The 24,709-nt window shown below is 48.6% G+C and overlaps 1 protein-coding gene across 1 annotated transcript in view; it reads right to left on the bottom strand.

Annotated features, from left to right (window-relative positions):
* PIK3CD (phosphatidylinositol-4,5-bisphosphate 3-kinase catalytic subunit delta) overlaps nt 1–18,875 on the bottom strand; it is a 60,102-nt gene extending 41,227 nt beyond the window's left edge. The window contains 1 exon segment of the mRNA XM_031664256.1: nt 18,407–18,875. The gene's annotated coding sequence lies outside the window, so the exon portion shown is untranslated.
* Between the last annotated feature and the right edge of the window lie 5,834 nt (nt 18,876–24,709).

The raw sequence follows: 24,709 nt of genomic DNA, 5'->3' as shown, positions 1-24,709 counted from the left end.
ACTGGAACTGCCCTGACAAATTCCAAAAAGATAGAGACCATAATAAATTGTTTGGAGAAGAATTAAAAGAGTGAATACAGATGCATGGAAAATCTCTAGAACAGTGCCTGGCGCTCATATTAAGTATTGGCTGTCACACATGGATAACAGACACAAGGAGACCAAGTGACTTGCCCCAGGTTGCACAACTAGTTAGTGGCAGAGATGGAGGAAAAACCAGTCTCTGATTCTTTGTTCACAGCTCAGGTACCTTAAATCCTTTCTGAAATTGAGAGTATAAATAATTTAGTGGATAAATAAATGAATTTGACCACTGTTAAATATTAGAGTAGACCTGGAACAGTGGCTTACGCCTGTAGTCCCAGCACTTTGGGAGACCAGGGCAGGAGGATCACTTGAGCCCAGGAGTTCAACACCAGCCTGGGCCACATAGTGAGACCCCGTCTCTATTTTAAAAAGAAAAGAAAAATCAGAGTAAATTAAGGTGGGCATGGTGGCTCACTCCTGTAATCTCAGCACTTTGGGAGGCCGAGGTGGGAGGATCATTTCAGGCCAGGAGTTTAAGAACAACCTGGGTAAAACAGCGAGACCTCGTCTCTACTGGAAAAAAAAAAAAAAATTAGCCTGCAATGGTGGCATTTGCCTGTAGTCCTAGCTAGTTAGGAGGCTGAGGGAGAAGGATTGCTTGGCCCAGGAGTCTGCAGTGAGCTATGATGGAGCCACTGCACTCCAGCCTAGGTGACAGAGCAAGACCTTGTCTTAAAAAAAAAAAAAAAACCTGTAGTCCCAGCTACTTGGGAGGCTGAGGCAGGAGAATGGCGGGAACCCGGGAGGCGGAGCTTGCAGTGAGCCGAGATCGCGCCACTGCACTCCAGCCTGGGGGACAGAGCCAGACTCCTCCTCAAAAAAAAAAAATTACAAAAAAAAAAAAAAATCAGAATAGAGAAATTAGATTCCTGCCCTTCTACTTGCTACTAAAAGGGCCAATCCTCTTGTTAAATCCCCAAACAGAAGGCAGGAAACCAAATGAGCCTCTGCTCCCACTCACTGGAGCCCTTGTTCCCTTCAAGGAGCCCTAGAAGACCTGACACTTTGTGATGTGTGATTTCATCACTTTTGCTGTGATGAAATCTCAACTTCTCCCAAACGCTCACCAATATCCCAGCCTCCAACCTTGCTGGAATTCTGCTATTCTTTTTTTTTTTTTTTTTTTTTTGAGACAGAGTCTTGCTCTGTTGCCCAGGCTGGAGTGCAATGGCGCTATCTTTGCTCACTGCAAGCTCCGCCTCCCAGGTTCATGCCATTCTCCTGCCTCAGCCTTCCAAGTAGCTGGGACTACAGGCACCCGCCAGCACGCCCAGCTAATTTTGTTTTTGTATTTTTAGTAGAGATGGAGTTTCACCGTGTTAGCCAGGATGGTCTCGATCTCCTGACCTCGTGATCCACCTGCCTCGGCCTCCCAAAGTGCTGGGATTACAGGCATGAGCCACCGCGCCCAGCCTCCGCTATTCTCTTTCTAACTCAAATTGGCATTCAGCATTTCTAGGTGTGGTCAGATAAGACACCACTGCTGAATGGGGACAAGACCAGGAAAGCTAAAGTCAGAAAAAAGTAAGATGCAAAGCCAGGCACCACTGACGGCACATGTAGCTACAGCTACTCACAGGCTGAGGCAGGAGGATTGCTTGAGTCTGAGGCTGCAGCGCGCTATTGATAGCACCTGTGAATAGTCACTGCACTCTAGCCTGGACAACATAGTGAGATACTCATCTCTTTAAAAAAATTTTAAGTATAACCGCTGGGTGCAGTGGCTCACACCTGTAATCCCGGCAGTTTGGGAGGCTGAGGAGGGTGGATCACCTGAAGTCAGGAGTTCGAGACTGGCCTGGCCAACATGGTGAAACCACATCTCTACTAAAAATACAAGAATTAGCCAGGTGTGGTGGTGCATGCCTGTGATCCCAGCTACTCAGAAGGCTGAGGCACGAGAATCGCTTGAACCTGGGAGGCGGAGGTTTCAGTGAGCCCAGATCAAGCCACTGCACTCCAGCCTGGGCAACTGAGAGAGACTCCATCTCAGAAAAACAAAAAAAAATTAAGTATAAATTTTTTAGTAAAAACAACTAAAGACAACACCAAAAAAAAAAAAAAAAAAAAAAACAGTTACATGTTTGTTTTTCATTCAATTAGAATAAACAGGAGGGCTCCAAAAAACAATCCTCAAAGGAGAGTTTCCATATTTACTCACATATTCCACCCTTGATATTTTTATTCTCAAAGCACAAGAATGAGGGACCTAATTACAAGAGGCCCCTGCTCTCCTGCCATCCTTACATATTTTCATTTATCTTTGAGATTCTCACCCCCGGGTAACTCAAAAAGTAGCTCATCTGTACTTAAAAAGCAAAGTTAATTAGCATCTGGCACTTCCTTCTTTCCTTCCTCAATTCTCCAACCTTAGACTAAAAGTCTGTCTTAATTGAGGCTTCCTGAGTTTGTGACCTGGGGCAGGAGTTGAGGGGTTGAGGATATAAGCAGAGAGGGAAAAAAAAAAAAAAGCTTAGGTTTGCAGGTTTGCATTGCTCATTCTTTTTTCTTTTCCCTTTTTCTTTTTCTTTTTTTTTTTTTTTTTTTTTTTTTGAGACGTGAGTCTGCTCTGTCACTTCCAGGCTGGAATGCAGGGCCGGATCTCAGTTTCACTGCAGGCCTCGGCCCTGGTTCACGCCATTCTCCTGCCTCTAGTCTCCCGAGTTGGGATCTCAGGCTCACCACCTCAGCCCGCTAGTTTTCTGTATTTTTAGTAGAGACGGGTTTCACCGTGTCGGCCAGGGATGGTCTGGACCTCCTGACCCTCGTGATCCCAGCCTGTCTCGCCTCCCAAAGTGTTGGGATTACAGGCTTGAGCCACCAAGGCCAAGCTTTTTTTTTTTTTTTTTTTTTGAGACAGCGTCTCACACTGTGGCCTAGGCTGGAGTGCAGAGACGCAATCACAGGTACTCAACCCCAGGGACTTGGGTGGTCCTCCCACCTCAGCCTCCCAAGTAGCTGAGTGTGTGCCACCATGCCCAACTAATTTTTAATTTTTGTAGTGATGAGGTCTTGCTGTGTTGTCCAGGCTGGTCTCAAACTCCTAGGCTCAAGGGATCTGCCTGCCTCGGCCTCACAAAGTGTTGGGATTACAGATGTGGGCCATCGCACCTGGCTGCATTGCTCTTTATTTATTTATTTATTTTTTTGAGACGGAGTCTCTGTCGCCCAGGCTGGAGTGCAGTGGCACCATCTCAGCTCACTGCAACCTCAGCCTCTTGGTTTCAAGCGATTCTCCTCTCTCAGCCTGCCAAGTAGCTGGGATTACAGGGGCCCGCCACCATGCCTGGCTAATTTTTGTATTTTCAGTACAGACTGGGTTTCATCATGTTGGCCAGGCTGGTCTCGAACTTCTGACCCCAAGTGATCCACCCTCCTTGGCCTCCCAAAGTGCTGGAATTACAGGCGTGAGCCACTGCGCCCGGCCCGCATTGCTCATTCTTTCAAGTGTCAGCCAAAAAGCATGTGTGGCTCGTGGTTGCGGGGAATCCTCCCATTGAGAGATGGCCTCTGTGTCCCCTCTTCTTAAATCTGAGTGGGCTTGTCGCTGCCAAGAGAGTATGGCAGCAGAGATGCTAAGTGACTTGAGAGGTGGGGCCATAAGAAGCCATGCGGCTTCCTCCTTGGTGTAGAATGCTGGCTCTTGGAATTCTGAGCATTAAGTTAGAAGTCTGACTACCAGCCGGGCGCGGTGGCTCAAGCCTGTAATCCCAGCACTTTGGGAGGCCGAGACGGGCGGATCACGAGGTCAGGAGATCGAGACCATCCTGGCTAACACGGTGAAACCCCGTCTCTACTAAACAATACGAAAACTTAGCCGGGCGAGGTGGCGGGCGCCTGTAGTCCCAGCTACTCAGGAGGCTGAGGCCGGAGAATGGCGTAAACCCGGGAGGCGGAGCTTGCAGTGAGCTGAGATCCGGCCACTGCACTCCAGCCTGGGCGACAGAGCCAGACTCCGTCTCAAAAAAAAAAAGTCTGACTACCCTGGCGCTGCCACGCAGTGACACAGCCCAGGCAAGCCAGAAAGAGAAACCACGTGGAGGCACTCAAGTTGACGGTCCCACCTGAGCCCAACCTTCGAGTCATCCCACCCAGGTACCAGACATGAGTGAAGAAACTTCCAGATGATGCCAGACCCCACCTGTTCAAGTTGTTACCAACCCCTTGAGAGTCTTCCCAGCTGACTCCAGATATCATGGAGCAGTCAGGCCATCCTGCTGAGCTCTGTCTGAATTCCCGGTCCCTGGGACCGTGAGCATCACAGTGTTGCTTTACACCGCTGAGCTTGGAGTAGGTTGTTTTGCAGCAAGAGATCCCTAGAACTCTGAAGATCTCCTAAAATCCTCAAAACAACCCCACTAAATAGTTACGATAGTCATCTTCATGAGGGAACTGAGGCCGAAGCCATGCACTGGGTGCCACTGCACTCCAGCCTGGGTGACAGAGCGAGACTCCATCTGGAAAAAATAAAAAAGTTTCCCCTGACCACCTGGAAAGAAGATTCACACCCAGTTCTCGCAGGCTTGCTTTCCCACATGCCTAAGCCACGGCCCTTTCCACAAAAGGGGCCTTACACATGCCTCAAAGGATGGTCCTCTTCCGGAAATGAGCAGATGCTACAGTGAGAGTCACCCAGTGACACAGGAAAGTCGATCCTTGCTGAAAGCTCCAAAAGAGGCAGTAAATTTAGGACAAAGGATTTAAATGGCAGGGGCAAACTTGTACAATATCTTCTTTAAGAGGTGGTCAAGACAGAAAATAGAAACAGGTTCAAGACAGACTTTGAATCGGTTGCGGGGCAAGTGTCTCTTACAGAGGTGTCACGGGGTCAGAATGATTTGCCCCTTTGAGGTTGGTTTCAGAGTCAGAATCTCATATGACAGAGAAGCTAGAGGTTGGACCTAAACAGTCCTTCCCCGCACACCAGCAGAGTCTGTGGATGAAAGAGCCTTTTTCTGGAGACAGTCCATGCTTTTCTGCAGGTTTTCAAAGGGATTTAAAATCTGAAACAGGTTAGGAACCACTGAGTGATGTGGCTCTAGGGTAGGTAGAAGATGGAGTTTTTTTCTTTCTTTCTTTTTTGGAGACAGGGTCTGGCTCTGTCACCCAAACTGGAGTCCAATGCCATCATAGGCGCACTGCAGCCTCAGCCTCTTAGACTCAAGCGATCCTCCCGCCTCAGCCTCTCGAGCAGCTGGGACTAGAGGCGTGTGCAACTATGCCTGGGTAGTTTTTGTGTTGTTTTTTTGTAGACACAGGGTTTCCCTATATTGCCCAGGTTGGTCTCAAGTGATCCTCTTGCCTTGGCCTCCCAAAGTACTAGGATTACAGGCAACAGCCACAGTGCCCGGCCGGATTTTTGTTTTTTTGTTTTTTGTTTTTTTTTTCAAGATTAAGTTTTGCTCTTGTTGCACAGGCTAGACTACAATGGCACGATCTCGGCTCACTGCAACCTCTGCCTCCCAGGCACAAGTGATTCTCCTGCCTTGGCCTCCCAAGCCCCCTGAGATTACACCACACCCAGCTAATTTCATATTTTTAGTACAGACGGGGTTTCACCATGTGGGGTGGGCTGGTCTTGAACTCCTGACCTCAGGTGATCTGCCCGCCTTGGATCTCTCAAAGTGCTGGGATTACAGGCATGAGTCACCATGCCCGGCCCAAATTCTTCTTTTTTTTTTTTTTACTTTGGCAAATCTATATTTTACAAACTTTGAATAACTAACTTGTATTGATTCCATATGATTAAAAACATACAGTATGCATGAATAAACACATAAAATGTACGGCATATATATTTAAAACATCCACATGCATAATCTGGAAGATCATGGCCTATAATTCCCAGATGTAGGCTCTGCTGTAATTTTTGTTGGTTTAGACAGGGTCTCACTTTGTCACTCAGGCTGGAATGCAGTGGCACGAAGCAATCCTCCTGCCTCATCCCCTCAAGTAGCTGGGGCTACAGACACACGCCACCACACCCGGCTAATTTTTGTATTTTAGTAGAGACAGGGTTTCACCATGTTGACCAGGCAGGTCTTGAACTCCGGACCTCAAGTGATCCACCCGCCTCAGCCTCCCAAAGTGCTGGGATTACAGGCATGAGCCACCACGCCTGGCCAGCTGCTGCAATCTTAAGATGGCCACATAATATCTCTTAAAACTACAAATTCCACTTCCCTTCTTCTGTCCTGACCTCAACTTAATCACAAACAAACACCCCGCCTCCCAAAACACACACACACTCATGACAGTCCCCCTGTCAAGTGTCAGCTATGTGGCAGTTCGCCCCATTCTCCTGGGGTCAGATCTGCAGCTGGCTACCTGCCCAGGCACTCAGCACTCAGGCCCTCCTTCCCCACCCGGCTGTCGGCTTAGGGGTCCTTCTCCACCTATCCTCATGCTATCTGCAGACAACCCTATAAGCTCTGAGCCAAAGAGGAAGAAATCCTGGGGATGATATAGAGGGCTCTGGACACCTCATCCCACCAGTCATTGTCCTGGTCACACTCTCTCCTTGGCAGGGGGCCTGTGACAGTGCTTCTATTCTCAGAGCAGGTCTCTGGGCCACTCCTGCCCCTGGGAGCCTCTGGGATCGGTTCAGACTCTGTCCCATAGCACAGCCTCTTCATCTTTCATCAGGCTCATCTTCAGGGCTACAGCGGCCAGCCCCCATGACTAGGCACCTGATGTCCATTTTCTCATTAAACATCATGACAAGCCCTGAAGGCAGGCATTCAGATTTATGAATGAGGAAAGCGGAACTGAAGGAGGTGACGGGGAAGGAAGTGGGGTTGGGTTTATTCTGGAGCCTGCTCTTAACCAGCGTACCACACCGTCTCTCCCAGGCCAGTGCACTGGAGCCAGATGGTGTCAACTGCCAGCTCAAGGACACCTAGGTCAACTTCCCAAAAGAGGCCCCGGGGTTGGGCAAGGAGGCCATGGAGACTGCAGAGGCCAGGCCTTGCTTGCCCCTGGCACTGGGGAGAAGGGGCACCACCCTAGCCAACTGGGGAAGGGCCAGGCACTAGAAGCTGCTTCCCTCTGCCCACTCTCACTGTAGAGGATCAGAGTCCAAGACACCAACTCCATCAGACACAAGGACCTTCAAGAGCAAGGAACTAGGCTGGGCACGGCGGCTTATGCACTTTTAGGGGCTGAGGCGGGAGGATCACTTGAACCCACGAGTTTGAGACCAGCCTGGGCAACATAGCAAGACCCCATATCTACAAAAATATCAAAAATTAGCTTGGTGTGGCCGGGCGCGGTGGCTCACGCCTATAATCCCAGCACTTTGGAAGGCCGAGGTGGGCGGATCATGAGGTCAGGAGTTCGGGACCAGCCTGGCCAACGTGGTGAAACCCCGTGTATACTAAAAATACAAAAATTAGCCGGGCATGGTGGCAGGCCCCTGTAATCCCAGCTACTCGGGAGGCTGAGGCAGGAGAATCACTTGAACCCGGGAGGCAGAGGTTGCAGTGAGCCCAGATCGTGCCCCTGCACTCTAGCCTGGGGGACATGAGCGAGACTTCGTCTCAAAAAAAAAAAATTAGATTGGTGTGGTGGTGCACATGGTAGTCCTAGTCCTAACTGCTCAGGAGGCCGAGGCAGGAGGATCGCTTGAGCCCAGGAGGTCGAGGTTGCCATAAACTATGATCTCACCACTGCACTCTAGCCTGGGTGACAGAGCGAGACCCTATCTCTAAGAAAAGGAAGAAACAAAACAAAAACAAACAAGGAACTCTGCCTGGGAGTCCAAATAAGTCCTGGGAAGGTGGTGACGGGGGTGGGGGTAGGGGGACAAGTGAAAAAGAGCCAGGAAGCCCCTCTCACATGGCCGCCTGACTCCCAGAGGCTTTCTGAGTCCTCCTCCCTGGGATCCGGACTCCCCTCCCCCAACTAAGCACTTCTTCCTGGGAAAAAGCCCATATTTGGAGGCAGCATGGTGCAGGGTTAGGAGCAGCCGCTGCCACTTTCTGGCTGGGTAAGACTTAGGTAAGTTACTTCCCCTTTCTGTGCCTCAGTTTCCCCATTTGTAAAGTGGGAATCACAGAAGTACTTACCAAACAGGGTTGTCATAAGACTAATTAGCTTCGTATTTCTTTCTTTCTTTCTTTTTTTTTTTTTTTTACATCGTCCAGGCGGGAGTGCAGTGGTGCAATCCCGGCTCACTGCAACCTCTGCCTCCCAGGCTCAAGCGATCCTCCACCTCAGTCTCTGGAGTAGCTGGGACTACAGATGCGCATCATCATGCCTGGCTAAATTTTTTATTTTTTTATAGAGAGGGGTTTTGCCATGTTGCCCAGGCTAGTCTCAAACTCCTGAGTTCAAGTGATCTGGGATTACAGGCATGAACCACAGTGTCCGGCTAGCTTAGTATTTTCTTTTCTTTTTTGAGATGGAGCCTTGCTCTGTCGCCCAGACTGGAGTGCAGTGGCATGATCTTAGCTCACTGCAGTCTCCGCCTCTCCGGTTCAAGCAATTCTCCTGTCTCAGCCTCCTGAGTAGCTGGGATTACAGGCACCCACCACCACACCCGGCTAATTTTTGTATTTTTAGTAGAGACAGGGTTTCACCATATTGGTCAGACTGGTCTTGAACTCCTGACCTCAGGTGATCTACCCACCTCGGCCACCCAAGGTGCTGGGATTACAGGCATGAGCCACCGTGCCCGGCCCAAGCTTCGTATTTTCAAAGTGCCCAGGACACTGCCTGGCACAGGGTATGTACCACAAAACTGTTTATTGTTATTGTTATTAGATACAGAAACGGGAAGCTAGGTTAATGAAAATGGCAACTTTCAGCTGGCAAACGGCAAATCTCCTAAGTACAGATGCCACTGACAGGACCCACAGGAAAAGAAATTTTCCACAATGCCTCCCTTCTAGAGCATGTGCCCATTCTCAGAGCGAGGGGTTCCCCTAGTCTAGGAGAGATTTCTAGGTTGAACCTGCCTCCGGCCCAGGCTCTGTGATCCCTACATCTTACCCTGACTCCTACCTAGCAGAATCAGGGCTGAATAGCGCTCTCCATCCCCTCACCAAACACCCTGGCCAGTGGTCTCTACATGCTGACCACTCCCAGGATGCCATGGAGTCGGGCCCTCCTTCCTGTCTCTGCATGCCCACAGAGGTCACCACACCTGCTCCAATCGGATGGCAGTTGTTTACCTGTGTAATCACATAATGTAATTATTACATAAGAGGGTGCACCCTCGGTGTGAAAAGAGCTGATACCATGAAGAAAACAAAGCTGAGTGCTTCAGAAACCTAGTAAAAGACAAGTCACCCAATAAAACAAACTTCCTGTAGAATTATGGAATTAGACCAGGCGAGACAACTGTAAAAACTCAGCAGGAATTATTAAAATGTAGAAGGAAGGCCGGGCGCTGTGGCTCACATCTGTAATTCCGGCACTTTGGGAGGCTGAGGTGGGAGGAATGCTTGAACCCAGGAGTTCAAGACCAGCCTAGGCAACATAGTCAGACTTCGTCTCTACTAAAAATCAAAAAAACTAGCCGAGGCCAGGCATGGTGGCTCACGCCTGTAATCCCAGTACTTTAGGAGGCCGAGATGGGTGGATCACTTGAAGTGAGGAGTTCGAGATCAGCCTGAACAACATAGTGAAACCCTGTCTCTGCTAAAACACAAAAATTGGCTAGATGTGATGTTGTGCATGCCTGTAATCCTAGCTACTCAGGAGGCTGAGGCAAGAGGTTTGCTTGAACTGGAGGCAGAGGTTGCAGTGAGCTGAGATCGCACCATTGCACTCCAGCTTGGGTGACAGAGTGAGGCTCTGTTTCAAAAAATTTAAAAAAAACCAGGGCCGGGCGCGGTGGCTCAAGCCTGTAATCCCAGCACTTTGGGAGGCCGAGACGGGCGGATCACGAGGTCAGGAGATCGAGACCATCCTGGCTAACACGGTGAAACCCCGTCTCTACTAAGAAATACAAAAAATAGCCGGGCGAGGTGGCGGGCGCCTGTAGTCCCAGCTACTCGGGAGGCTGAGGCCGGAGAATGGCGTGAACCCGGGAGGCGGAGCTTGCAGTGAGCTGAGATCCGGCCACTGCACTCCAGCCTGGGCTACAGAGCGAGACTCCGTCTCAAAAAATAAAAATAAAAATAAAAAATAAATAAAAAATAAAAAAAACCAAAAAACTAACCAGGTGTGTGTGATCCCTGCTACTTAGGGGGCTGAGGCAGGAAGATGGGTTAAGGCCAGGTCAAGGTCAAGGCTGCAGAAAACCGTGATCAAACCACTGCCCTCCAGCCTAGGTGACAGAGCGAGACCCTGTCACCCCCCAAAAAAAGTAGGATAAAAAAAGTGGATTATACATTGCATGTACGCCTTATACAGAAAGATGAACCAATGGCCTACGCAAACATAAGCCCTTGGCCATCTAAGAGCAGATCAGGGAACCAATGTACACTGACATGTTTTAAGTGAAGATGAAATATTTATTGGGAAGGGAGAAAAAACAGTAGCTGGCATCCATAGCAGCTTCTCCAGGTGAGCGGTGCTGGAGAGGTATATAGGACTCTGTGTGGCCCGTCACAGAAAAAAATAAAAGAAAATGTTTACATTTGAGGTAATGCATTTTAATAATTCTCTACCTAAACCAAAGTCAGTTACTCAACCAACAAATCACACTGGATAAAAGGGCTATTAAACTATTTGTTTCTCCACCAGGCACAGCGGCTCACACCTATAATCTCAACACTTTGGGAGGCCTAAGTGGGAAGATTTCTTGAGCCCAGGAGTTGGAGACCAGCCTGGGCAACACAGCAAGACCCTTGTCTACAGAAAATGAAAAAACTAGCTGGGCATGGCGGTGTGCACTTGGGAGCTACTCAGGAGGCTGAGGCAGGAGGATCACTTGAGCTCAGGAGTTCAAGGCTGCATTGAGCTATGATGGCACCACTGCAGTCTAGCCCAGGAGACAGAGTGAGACCCTGTGTCTAAAACTAAATAAATAAATAATCTCGGCATTTCTCATCCTAATTGCATCTAATGGTTCATCATCCTCTTTGGCCCTAATCCACATTTTTAAAACTCTGGTTGGAGTCGCTGTGCTGGGAGTAGCGGAAGCCATAGAAAAAACATAAACTTCCCAGAGCACCCATTTGACTCTCAAGTTAGGGGAAAATATGCTTTATAGTAAAATAAACATGGATATATCATGGAATTGAATGTAAAATTAACATTAGCATTAAAAATAGAAGTTGAAGCTTCAAAGCGAGGTCGCAGTTGGGGTGGGCAGCTGCAGGCTAGAGCTGGACATCCCATCTCTTCAGGCTGGAGAGATGGTGGGAAAGTTGGAGAAACATGGCCCATCAGGGTCCAGGTTACTGCCAGCTGCCCAGCCATCTCCTACCCACTCCCCCTGGGAACCCGCAGCACAAGGGCTCCTGGGGTGCTGCCTTGTGAGCCTCACAGGTGACACCAGAATCCACTGCTGTGGCCAAGGTCACCGGAGGGCAGACCTCACTGGGAGATGCCACACCTTCCAGTCCAGGCCCCTTGAGCGGGGCCAGGGGTGGCTCTTGCCACCATCCTGGGAGAGGAAGAAAATGACCTGCTCTAGATCTCACTTCCAGCAGTATTTGCCTCAGATACCCAAGCTCCTCCCTACCTTGAAAGGCTAGAAAACACTGACAAGGCCAGATGTAGTGGCTCATGTCTGTAATTCCAGCACTTTGGAGGGGGGCCGAGGCAGGAGGATCTCTTGAGCCTAGGAATTCAAGAGCAGCCTGGGCAACATAGCAAAATGGGATATTTATTGACACATGCTCTGTGCATTCCATCTGAGTCATTCATGGGAAGATCAAATAAGGTAATGGATGAATAAAGCTTACTACACAAGAACTCATGACAAGAACACCTGTCATTAAAATCCACTCTGAGCCAGGCTGAGCAGGGCTCACCCATAGTCCCAGCAACATGAGAGGCTGAGGTGGGAGGATCAGTTGTGCCCAGGAGTTCAAGACCAGGCCTGGTGGCTCACACCTATAATCCCAGCACTTTGGAAGGCCAAGGTGGGTGGATCTCTTGGGCCCAGGAGTTGGAGACCAGTCTGGGCAACATGGTGAAACCCTGTCTTCCACTGAAATACAAAATTAGTGGGGTGTGGTGGCATGAACTCGTACTGCTGGCTACTTGGGAGGCTGCAGTGGGAGGATTGCTTGACTCCACGAGATCAAGGATGTAGTGAGACATGATTGCACCACTGCACTCCAACCTGAGCATCAGAGTGAGATCTTATCTCAAAAAAAGACCAGTCTGGACAGTAGAGTGAGACCCCAGTTTCTAAATAAATAAATTTTTAGGCCAGACACGGTGGCTCATGCTTGTAATCCCAGAACTTTGAGAGGCTAAGATGGGCAGATCACTTGAGGTGAGAACTTCGAGACCAGCCTGGCCGACATGGTGAAACCCCATCTCTACCAAAAATACAAAAATTAGCAGGGTGTGGTGGTGGGTACCTGTGGTCCCAGCTACTCGGGAGGCTGAGGCATGAGAATAGCTTGAACCAGGGAGGCAGAGGCTTCAGTGAGCCAAGATCGCACCACTGCACTCCAGCCTCGGTGACAGAGCAAGACTCCGTCTCAAAAATAAACAAATGGTTTTTTAAAATCCATTCCCTACTACAGTGTGGGCCTCAAAGATTCATTCATCCAATAGGTAAAAACTGCAACTTTTTGGGTACCCATAACCTGGCCCAGGTGTTTCATTGTTTCCAACCTTTACGACATCTTTACGACAATCCAGTCAAAGAGGTACTGTCATCCTAATTCTCAGATGAGAACCCAGAAACTTAAATAACTTGTCAAGATCCCCTACATGTTAAGTGTCAAAGCCAAGATAGGAAGCCTCTCATTCTAAAGCTCTTGCTTTTGATGCTAATCTGAAGCTAACTTTTTATCCATTCTCAAAACGCGGTCCTGCTGGAGAAACGGAGCCATTCACATCTTGGGAAACTATCACATATTAGATGTGCTGCACTCAATTTAAAAATAGACCACACATCATCACCGATTTCCAAATGGCAGCAGACGGGCTGTCTTATTAAAATACTCACCACACCACACAATAGGGAAAAAAAGATTCATGACCTGGTCATGGCTCCTGGATGTCTGAAACCATCAGAAACAGAAGTTGTGGTCTGGGAGAGTACATCCTTTCCTTGGCTCTCAATATGAGGAACTGTTTTTTTTTTTTTTTTGAGATGGAATTTCGCTCTTGTCACCCAGGCTGGAGTGCAACCTCCGCCGCCTGGGTTCAAGTGATTCTCCTGTCTCAGCCTCCCAAGTAGCTGGGATTACAGGCACCCACCACCACACCCGGCTAATTTTTGTATTTTTAGTAGAGACAGGGTTTCACCATGTTGGCCAGGCTGGTCTCAAACTCCTGACCTCAGGTGATCCACCTGCTTTGGCCTCCCAAGTGTTGGGATTATAGGCGTGAGCCACCGCGCCTGGTGAAAAACATTTTCTTTTTTTTTTGAGACGGAGTCTGGCTCTGTTTCCCAGGCTGGAGTGCAGTGGCCGGATCTCAGCTCACTGCAAGCCCCGCCTCCCGGGTTCACGCCATTCTCCTGCCTCAGCCTCCCGAGTAGCTGGGAGTACAGGCGCCCGCCACCTCGCCCGGCTAATTTTTTTTGTATTTTAGTAGAGACGGGGTTTCACCGTGTTAGCCAGGATGGTCTCGATCTCCTGAACTCGTGATCCGCCCGTCTCGGCCTCCCAAAGTGCTGGGATTATAGGCTTGAGCCACCGCGCCCGGCCGAAAAACATTTTCAATGGAATTTTTTAGAAGGATATGTAAGGAGAAAGTTGGGGTTTTTGTTTTTCCTCCTAGAAGAAAATTCTCATGAAGTAGTTCATTTGAGACCAAGATCCTGGTGTTACTAACTTCCTCCTCAGCAGCAGGTCAGCAGTAAAGAGGAAAATGCAAGCATCAAGCAAACCCTGTTTGCGTGACTTTCCTCTCCTCCCTTAAGGCTCCCTGAGGACCACTCAAAACGAAAGCCAAGGCCACTCTAAAGGGTTTAAGAGGCCTGGCGCAGGCTCATGCCCGTAATCCCAGTACTTTGGGAGGCCGAGGAAGGAGGATCGCTTGAGCCCAGGAGTTCGAGACCTGAACCAATGTATACTTTTCATGTACTAATTTATGATTTTACCTACGATTCCTGTCTTCCCAAAAAGCATAAAACCAAACTGTAACCTGACCATCTTGGGCACACTTTCTCAGGACCTCCTGAGGCTGTTTCTTGGGCCATGGTCACTCATGTTGACTCAAAATAAGCCTGGGCAACAAAAGACCTCCATCTCTACAAAAAGCTACACAAATTACCCAGGTGTGGTGGCATGTGCCGATTGTCCCAACTACTAGGTGTGTGGATCACTTGAACCCAGGAGGTTGAGGCTGCAACGAGCTATGATCGCTCTACTGCATTGCAGCCTGGGTGACAGAGCAAGACCCTGTCTCCAAAAACAATTAATTAGAAATACAAATAATTAAAAGGTTTCAAGAGCAGGCATTATGGGCAGCAACCCAGGCTGGAGTCAAAGCCCCAGATTCTGTCTCCTGAAATATCTAAGGAATCCACCCAGCTGCCTCCGTTTCCCAAAAAGCATATAGGGTCATCTGAATGTGAGCAGCAGAACAGTCACCAAGACAAATTTTGGACTTGAACAAAACCATTAGGGAGTCCTTAGCCCCATTTCCATGCTACAGAGGCTGCAGGACCACAGCAGACTCAGGGTCCTGGAGACACAGCTCCTTCAGCCCCTACTCATCTGCTCAGGGAGCTAAGACCACCTGGGATAGGTTTACCGGCTCGCCCAGGGAGGCTCACACCCAGATCCAGTCAGCCAGCCAAGGACACAGACTATTTGGAGAGAAAGAGGTTGTCAGCTCCCCTTCTGGGACCATCTACCTCCAGGGCAGAAAAATCAATCTGCTATAGATTAAAACAAAATGAATCTTGAGGGAGAATAGAGACTTGTTAATTTACATTAATATATAATAAGAATAAGGGGGAAGGATGGGAGAGGGGTAAGGGATAAAACACTACACACTGGGTACAGTGTACACTGCTTGGGTGACAGGTGCACCAAAATCTCAGAAATCACCACTAAAGAACTTACTCGTATAACTAAAAACCACCCATACCCCAAAAACTACTGAAATAAAAATAAAGTATTTGCCAAAAAAAAAAAAAAAAAAAGAACAGCTAATATTGACAGAGTATGACTATGTGGCAGGTGATGTTCATTATCTAATTTACCTTATTTAATCCTTCAGACAAACCCAGGAATAGGTCCCTTTAAGGTTCATTTTACAGACAGGGAAATAGAGGATCAGAGAGGTTAAGTAGTCTCCTCAAAGTCACACAGCTGGGAAGTGGAAGAGCTATGGTTTGAATCTGAATTCATCCAATACTAGAGTTCATGGGTTTAACTACTGCATTACTGAATTTAAAGATGAATCCAGCTCCCAGGGAGCTGGTTCACTGGACGACTAAGGAAGTGCAACCCTCATGCTATACATCCAGCAGTAAAGAGAAAGAAAGCTATTTAAACTCATTGGCAATAAAATAACTAGGTTTTACACCAGGCGTGGTGGCTCTCTCCTGTAATTCTAGCACTTTTCGGGGCCAAGGCGGTAAGATCACTTGAGCCCAGGAGTTCCAGACCATCCTGGGCAACATAGTGAAACCCTGTCTTTACAAAAAAAAAAAAAAAAAAAAACATTAGCCAGGCATGGTGGTGGCACCTGTAGTCCCAGCTACTTGGGAGGCTAAGGTGGGAGGATCACTTGAGCCCAGGAGGTCGCGCTGCAATAAGCTGTGATTGCACCAGGGCACTCCAGTGTGGGGGACAGAGTGAGACCCTATCTCAAAATAAATAAATAAATAAAAGAAAAAGAAAAGGAAGATACATTTTAAATAATTACCTTCTGAGCCTATTAGCAAAATAGTCTTTCGGCCAGGCGTGGTGGCTCACGCCTGTAATCCTAGCACTTTTGGAGGCTGAGGTGGGCAGATCACAAGGTCAGGAGATCAAGACCATCCTGGCTAACACAGTGAAACCCCGTCTCTACTAAAAATACAAAAAATTAGCTGGGTGTGATGGCGGGCGCCTGTAATCCCAGCTACTTGGGAGGCTGAGGCAGGAGAATGGCGTGAACCTGGGAGGCAGAGCTTGCAGTGAGCCGAGATCGCGCCACTGCACTCCAGCCTGGGCGAAAGAGCAAGACTGTCTCAAAAACCAAACAAAACAAAACACACAAAAAATTCTTTCAATGTTATTCAATGCTGGCAAGGATGTTATGAAACTATTATATGTCACTGGGATCAACTGGTCACCAAGGCTAGAGTTCGGTGGTGTGATAATCACCCCTGGCAACTTGAATTCCTGGGCTCAAGCGATCCTCTCGCCTCAGCCTCCCAAGGAGCTGGGATTACAGGTGCATGCCACTGTGCCCAGCTAATTTTTAAAAACAAGTTTTGGCTGGGCGCAGTGGCTCATGCCTGTAATCCTAGCACTTTGGGAGGCAGAGGCAGGCAGATTGCCTGAGCTCAGGAGTTCGAGACCAGCTTGGTAAACATGGTGAAACTCCCTCTCTACTAAATATAAAAAATTAGGCCAGGTGCAGTGGCTCACACCTATAATCCTAGCACTTTGGGAGGCTGAGGCAGGCAGACTGCCTGAGCTCAGGAGTTCGAGACCAGCCCAGGCAACATGGTGAAACCCCGTCTCTACTAAAATACAAAAAATTAGCCAGGCATGACGGCATGCGCCTGTAGTCCCAGCTACGGGAGGTTGAGGCAGGAGAATCACTTGAACCCGGGAGGCAGAGGTTGCAGTGAGCCAAGATCACACCACAGTACTCCAGCCTGGGTGACAGACGGAGACTCTGCCTCAAAAAAAAAAAAAAAAAAAAGACCGGCTGCAGTGGCTCATGCCTGTAATCCTAGCACTTTGGGAGACTGAGGCAGATGGATCACCTAAGGTCAGGAGTTTGAGACCAGCCTGGCCAACATGGTGAAACGCTGTCTCTACCAAAAATACAAAAAGTTAGCTGGGCGTGATGGCAGGCACCTGTAATCCCAGCTACTCTGGAGGCTGAGGCAGGAGAATCACTTGAAGTCAGGAGGAAGTTGCAGTGAGCCGAGATTGTGCCACTGCACTCCAGACTGGGCGACAGATCAAAACTCTTGTCTCAAAAAAAAGACAAAAATTAGCTGGGCATGGTGGCGGGCAGCTGTAGTCCAAGCTACTTGGAAGGCTGAGGCAGAAGAATAGCTTGAACCCAGGAGGCGGAGGTTGCACCACCGTACTCCAGCCTGGGTGACAGAGCAAGACTCCGTCTTGAGGGAAAAAAAAAAGAATGAAAGGGCTGATAGGATGATGAAAGCTGAAATGTTTAAACAGAAAGAAGTTGTATCTCCTTTACCTAAATATTTTATGAGAATGGATATTGTATCTGACTGGGGAATATTTCCCCTGCCTACTATTGGAAAACAGAAAGCACGTAAATCCCCTCCTCAAGCAGTATTAATTGGACACGTCAATGTCCAAACTGAGCCCACACAGCGTAGAATAGAAGCTGCAGTGCTCGCGTGTGCTGGCATGAGTGAATTCTGTTCGACAGCCCTGTGCGGAATGTAAACCGGAGCTATGGCAAGAGCTTGCGAGCGCCTCCCAGAGATGAGGTGACTACTGGGACTTTGGACAAGTGCGTTTCCACTTGAGGGGCATTTACTACCTTGCCATGGGGTATTAACCAAAGCTACCCCTATGACTGATATGACTGAAGAACAGGAAATTATTTTTTTCAGGCTTTTTTTGTTTTGTTTTTTTGTTTTGACAGGCTCTCACTCTGTTATCCAGGCTGAAATGCAGTAGCGCAATCACGGCTCACTGAAGCCTTGACCTCCAGGGCTCAGGCAACCCTCCTGCCTCAGCCTCCCAAGTAGCTGGGATCACAGGCACACACCACCACACCCAGCTAATTGCTTTTATTTTTTGTAGGACAGGGTCTCCCTTATGTTGCCAAGGCTGGTCTCGAACTCCTGGGCTCTAGCGATCTTCCCATCTTGGCCTCCCAATGTGCTAGGATTACAGGTGTGAGCCACCACACCCAGCTAGAAGGACAGAAAATAATCTTGAAGACTGAAATACCCAGGACATCTTGGGTGATGTCAAGGAAACACTAACAGGGATGACAGTGTCCACAAGAGTTCCCTAATATGACAGAAATCGTTTATACAGGATGGCATTACCTGGGAAGGCAAGGAGGGGGTACTCACATGAGCAGGGAGCCTCTTTTCCCCTAGGACTGACTCTGGAACTCTGATGAGCAGCCAGATTCTGTAGCACCCAACAAACAGCTCTCGCCTGACCAAACAGGAGCTGCTGGGTTGGTGGCTAGAGTTCCAAGGTGAACGATGCCTCGTTTGGAAAGATGCCAATCTGATCAAAGATGGTAAAAACAAATCAGCTCTAAGGGCCGAAATGCATGTTGTTTTCCCAGCAGTGATGGCAGAACTGAACAGTGTAAAACCCCCTGTATCTGTGCAGGGCTTTGGGTGCCAGTTCACCCTCCCCTTATGGGCGGTGGTCAACAGCCTGGCCATACATTTAGACAGGAGGGCAATGGAAACCTGACCTATTAAACAGACATTTCTTTGGGACACAGCCCTATAGAAAATGAGGGGTAGGCTGGGTGCAGTGGTTCATGCCTGTAATCCCAGTACTTTGGGAGGCCAAGGCAGATGGATCACCTGAGATTAGGAGTTCGAGACCAGTCTGGGCAACATGGTGAAACCCTGTCTCTACTAAAAGTACAAAAATTAGCCAAGCATGGTGATGCCTGCCTGTAGTCCCAGCTACTTGGAAGGCTGAGGCAGGAGAATTGCTTGGACCTGGGAGGTGGAGGTTGCAGTGAGCTGAGATCACACCACTGCACTCCAGGCTGGGCGACAGAGTGAGACTCCGTCTCAAAAAAAAAAAAGAAAAAAGAAAAAAAGAAAACGAGGGGTGCATTAAAGTCGGACCTGTTAATGCCCATCAGAAGAGCCTTCCAGGTTTGGAAGGTGACAGGAATCAACAGGCAGATATCAACAGGTAAATATCCCACATGCTCCCTTGAGGTGGCCACCTGGGTCCGTGAATTGAGGGGATACGGGCCCTGCAGCGGCGCAGAGATGGGCTGGATCTAGCATGCTCCTCCGCACCCTCTCGGGTGCATAATGCCAGGAAGAACTGTTCCGTGTGCCAGTGAGAGAGACAGACACTGCATAGGGCTGTGGGGTAGATTCCCTGGTAGGAGGCCCTGAGCATAGCTGGCAAGTGAGACTGAGGCTGGTAGCCCTGGGGGCTACAACTGGGTCTTGAATAGACGCTGACTTGGAGTGGGCTTTGCTTCCCCAGTGGAAAGTGCAAATGCTCAGGGTGCCAGAGCCAAACCAGAACAGAAAACACCGCGTGCGTTTGGATGGCTGTCATTTCTTCAGACCACAGAACATGCTGTACAGCTCATAACGTCCAGCTACGGGCTGGACAGAGAGACAGCCTCCGCAGAGCAATAGTTTGATAAAGAAACGAAACCACGGCCGGGTGCGGCGGCTCACGCCTGCAATCCCAGCACTTTGGGAGGCCGAGGAGGGTGGATCACCTGAGGTCAGGAGTTCGAGATCAGCCTGGCCAACATGGCGAAACCCCGTCTCTACTAAAAACACAAAACTTAGCCAGGCGTGGTGGTGGGCACCTGTAATCCCAGCTACTTGGGAGGCTGAGACAGGAGAATTGCTAGAACCCGGGAGGTGAAGGTTGCAGTGAGCCGAGATCTTGCCACTTCACTTCACTTTTCAGCCTGGGAAAAAGAGCAAGACCCTGTCTCAAAAAAAAAAAAAAAAGAAAAAAGAAATGGAACCGCTCTCCCGTTTTGTGGCCATCACCCAAGGTGGAGTGGCCCAAATTAAGTTCAATACTTTTGTGACTTAGGACCACAGCAAGAACCACAAAAGGCATTTTTATGCATCTTCCCATATTTGCAGAAAGAGAGATTATGTCTTCCCCTCTTACCAAAGAGCTGAGGCAAAAGCCTAAGTTCAGGTTGTGTGAGGACACTATAAAGGCCAGCAGATCGGCAAAGTGGTCCAGGTTTAAAGGAAGAAATATGTCATCTACACTGAACACGTGCAGGGGAAAAGTCTAATGGCACAACTGTCCACGCCAGCGTTCATCCCAGCCAGGCTGTTACCATTAGGCTAACACTGGACAATGACCACAAAGAGATCCTTGAATGGGCCAGGTGTGGTAGCACACGCCTGTAATCCCAGCACTTTGGAAGGCCAAGACAAAAGGATCTCTTGAGCTAAGGAGTTCAAGACCAGCCTGGGCAACACAGCAAGACCTTGTCTCTCCTAAAAAAAAAAAAAAAATTTTTTTTTTGAGATTGAGTCTCACTCTGTCGCCCAGGCTGGAGTGCAGTGGCACAATCTCAGGCTCACTGCAAGCTCCGCCTCCCGGGTTCACATCATTCTCCTGCCTCAGCCTCCCAAGTAGCTGGGACCACAGGCACCAGCCACCCACGCCCAGCTAACTTTTTGTATTTTTACTAGACATGGAGTTTCACCGTGTTAGCCAGGATGGTCTCGATCTCTTAACCTCGTGATCTGCCCGCCTCAGCCTCCCAAAGTGCTGGGATTACAGGTGTGAGCCACCGCGCCTGGCCCATTTTTGTATTTTTTTTGTAGAGATAGGGTTTCACCGTGTTGGCCATGCTGGTTTCAAACTCCTGATCTTAAGTAATCCATCTGCTTTGGCCTCAAAAAGTGCTGGGATTACAGGTGTGAGCCACCACACTCGGCCTCTACTAAAAAAAAAAAAAATTTAATTAGCTGGGCGTAGTGGCATGCACCTACAGTCCCAGCTACTCCAGAGGCTGAGGCAGAAGAATCGCTTGAACCCAGGTAGTCGAGGCTGCAGTGAGCTATGACTGCACCACTGCACTCTATCCTGGGCAACAGAATGAGACCCTATCTCAAAAGAAAAAAAGAAAAGAAAAGACAAATCCTTGGCTGGGTATGATGGCTCATGCTTGTAATCCCAGCACTTTGGGAGGCCAAGGCGGGTGGATCACCTGAGGTCAGGAATATGAGACCAGTCTGGCCAACATGATGAAACCCCATCTCTACTAAAAATACAAAAATTAGCTGGGCGTGGCCAGGCACAGTGGCTCAAGGCCTGTAATGCCAGCACTTTAGGAGACCAAGGCGGGTGGATCACTTGAGGTCAGGAGTTCGAGACCAGCCTGTCCAACATGATGAAACCCCATCTCTACTAAAAACATACAAATTAGCTGGGCGTGGTAGCGCATGCCTGTAATCCCAGCTACTCGGGAGGTTGAGGAGATCCAGGAGAATCACTGGAACCCGGGAGGTGGAGGTTGCAGTGAGCCAAATCATGCAATTGCACTCCAACCTGGGCAACAGAGCAAGACTCTGTCTCAAAAAAAAAAAAAAAAAAAAAAGAAAGAAAAAAAAAATCCTTGAATGGAAAGCCAAATCTCACCATGTAGGAAATGAAAGAGGCAAATACAAGAAAGAAATAATTAACAGATGCAAGAATAAAGTAATCTTATATACAAACTTTCCTTATATCTGCTAAAATGGAAAAAAGAAAAAAGTAGAACTGGCAGCTGAAAGGCTGGCTGTCTGAAGTGGAGAGACGAAGGCAGGAAGGGGTGGCTCACCTGCCTCCCCCAGTATGTGCCCACACTCAACCTGGGAGGCACTAAGGAGTGTCCCCATGTGCTAGTCCTGTTTTCCTGGTGGATCTGGGGAAGGAGGGTGGGGACGATGATGGTATGACTATAATTCTTGCTGAGGGATGAGTACACTGGTATAATGACTGTGATTTTTTCTTTCTTCCCAATAGCAGCTCAATGGCACTTACACTGCCACTAAAAAGGATGTGTAGGTTATGAAGCAACGTGGAAAACTGCTAATGAGCCAATGTTAAGTGGAAAAAAACCAATTCCAAAAGCACATGCCTAGCTGCTCAAAAAAATTAAAAATTGAATTACCATATGATCCAGCAATTTGGGTATATACCTGAGAGAACTGAAAGCAGGGATTTCAACAGATATCTGTCCACCCATGTTCACAGCGCAGCATTATTCACAAGAGTCATAAAGTGGGAGCAACACAAGTGTCCATCAGGTGAATGAACAAAAGAACGTGATCCTGGCCAGGCGCAGTGGCTCATGCCTGTAATCCCAGCACTTTGGGAAGCTGAGGCGAGCAGATCGTTTGAGGTCAGGAGTTTGAGACCAGCCTGACCAACATGGAGAAACCCCGTCTCTGCTAAAAATACAGAACTAGCTGGGTGTGGTGGCACATGCCTGTAATCCCAGCTACTCGAGAGGCTGAGGCAGGAGAATCACTTAAACCTGAGAGGCGGAGGCTGCGGTGAGCCAAGATCGCACCATTGCACTCCAGCCTGGGTGACAAGAGTGAAAATCTGTCTCAAAAAAAATACAGGCTGGGCGCGGTGGCTCAAGCCTGTAATCCCAGCACTTTGGGAGGCCGAGGCGGGCGGATCACGAGGTCAGTAGATCGAGACCATCCTGGCTAACACGGTGAAACCCCATCTCTACTAAAAAATACAAAAAAACTAGCCGGCGAGGTGGCAGGCACCTGTAGTCCCAGCTACTCAGGAGGCTGAGGCAGGAGAATGGCGTAAACCCAGGAGGTGGAGCTTGCAGTGAGCCAAGATCCGGCCACCGCCCTCCAGCCTGGGCGACAGAGTGAGACTCCGTCTCAAAAACAAAACAAAACAAAACAAAAATTAGCCAGGTGTGGTGGTGCATACCTGTAATTCCAGCTACTCAGGAGGCTGAGGCCGGAGAATTGCTTGAATCAGGGAGGCGGAGGTTGCAATGAGGCTGAGATCACGTCACTGCACTCCAGCCTGGGTGACAGAGCAAGACACTGTCTCAAAAAAGAATGTAGTATCTACACACAGTGGAATGTCCAGCCTTAAAAATGAAAGAAATTCTGAAACTTGCCCCCACAGGGATTAAGCGTCAAGAACGCATATGCTAAATTAATGAAGCCAGCCTTAAAAAGACAGATACTGTAGGATTCCACTCCTGTGCAGTACCTAGAGTTGTCAAAAGCACAGACAGCAGAATGGCTGCCAGGGCTGGGAGGAGAGGGGAGTTAGTGTTTAAGGGGAAAAGAATTTCAATTTTGCAACATGAAAAAAATGTCTGGGGGTGGGTGGTGGTGACGGTTGCACAATAGTGTGAATGTACTAAATCCCACAGAACTGCACTCTTAAAAATGCTTAAAATGGTAAATTTTATGTTATGTATATTTTAAAATTAAAACATGAAAATTAAGATAAAATCATATGCCTACTAATTACAACTAAATTATTTATTATTTATTATTTATTTATTTATTGAGATGGAACCTTGCTCTGTTGCCCAGGCTGGAGTGCAGTGGCGCTATCTCAGCTCACTGCAAGCTCTGCCTCCTGGGTTCACGCCATTCTCCTGCCTCAGCCTCCTGAGTAGCTGGGACCACAGGTGCCGGCCACCACGCCCAGCTAATTTTTCTGTATTTTTTTAGTAGACACAGGGTTTAACCGTGTTAGCCAGGATGGTCTCGATCTCCTGACCTCGTGATCCGCCCGCCTCAGCCTCCCAAAGTGCTGGGATTACAGGCGTGAGCCACTGCGCCCGGCCTATTTTTTATCTTAAGTTCTGGGATACATGTGCAGGACATGCAGGTTTGCTCCATAGGTAAACGTGTGCCATGGTGATTTGCTGCACCTATCAACCCATCACCTGCGTATTAAGCCCTGCATGCATTAGCTATTTATCCTGATCTCTCCCACCCCCCACCCCTCACCAACAAGCCCCAGTGTGTGTTGTTCCCCTCCCTGTGTCCATGTATTCTCGTAATTACAACTAAGTTAAAATGCATGTCCAAGAGAAGTTAATGGAAAGGACACCCAAATGGGCAACCGCTGTGTTGGGCAAGAGGGATGATAATAAATGGCTTCTGTTTCTAATCCACTCCACACCAGCTCCTTTGCAGATACCGCATGGATTGCTATGTGCCTGGCACTTTACACAGGATAATATACAAAATCCTCAAGACTAACAGGTAGGTATTGCTATCTCAGTGTTACAACTGGACTCTGAGGTTCTGATGGGTTAAGAGACTTGCCCAAGGTCACCCAGCAGATAAAAAGTGGCTGGGTGGCCAGGCCCAGCGCTTTGGGAGGCCAAGGCGGGTGGATCACCTGAGGTCAGGAGTTTGAGACCAGTCTGGCCAACATGGCAAAACCCCGTCTCTACTAAAAATACAAAAATTAGCCAGGTAGAGTGGCACGTGCCTGTAATTTCAGCTACTCAGGAGGCTGAGGCAGGAGAATCGCTTGAACCTGGGAGGTGGAGGTTGCAGTGAGCCAAGATCCCACCACTGCACTCCAGCCTGGGCAACAGAGTGAGACTCTGTCTCAAAAAAAAAAAAAAAAAAAAGGTGGCTGGGAAAAAACCCAGTTCAGCTGACTCCAAAGACGGTACATTCTCT

This window comes from Papio anubis, chromosome 1 (assembly GCF_008728515.1).
Source record: "Papio anubis isolate 15944 chromosome 1, Panubis1.0, whole genome shotgun sequence".
NCBI classification, from domain to species: Eukaryota; Metazoa; Chordata; class Mammalia; order Primates; family Cercopithecidae; genus Papio; species Papio anubis.
Note: the sequence above shows the minus strand (reverse complement) of the source record. Positions and strands in the feature narration are given on the sequence as shown.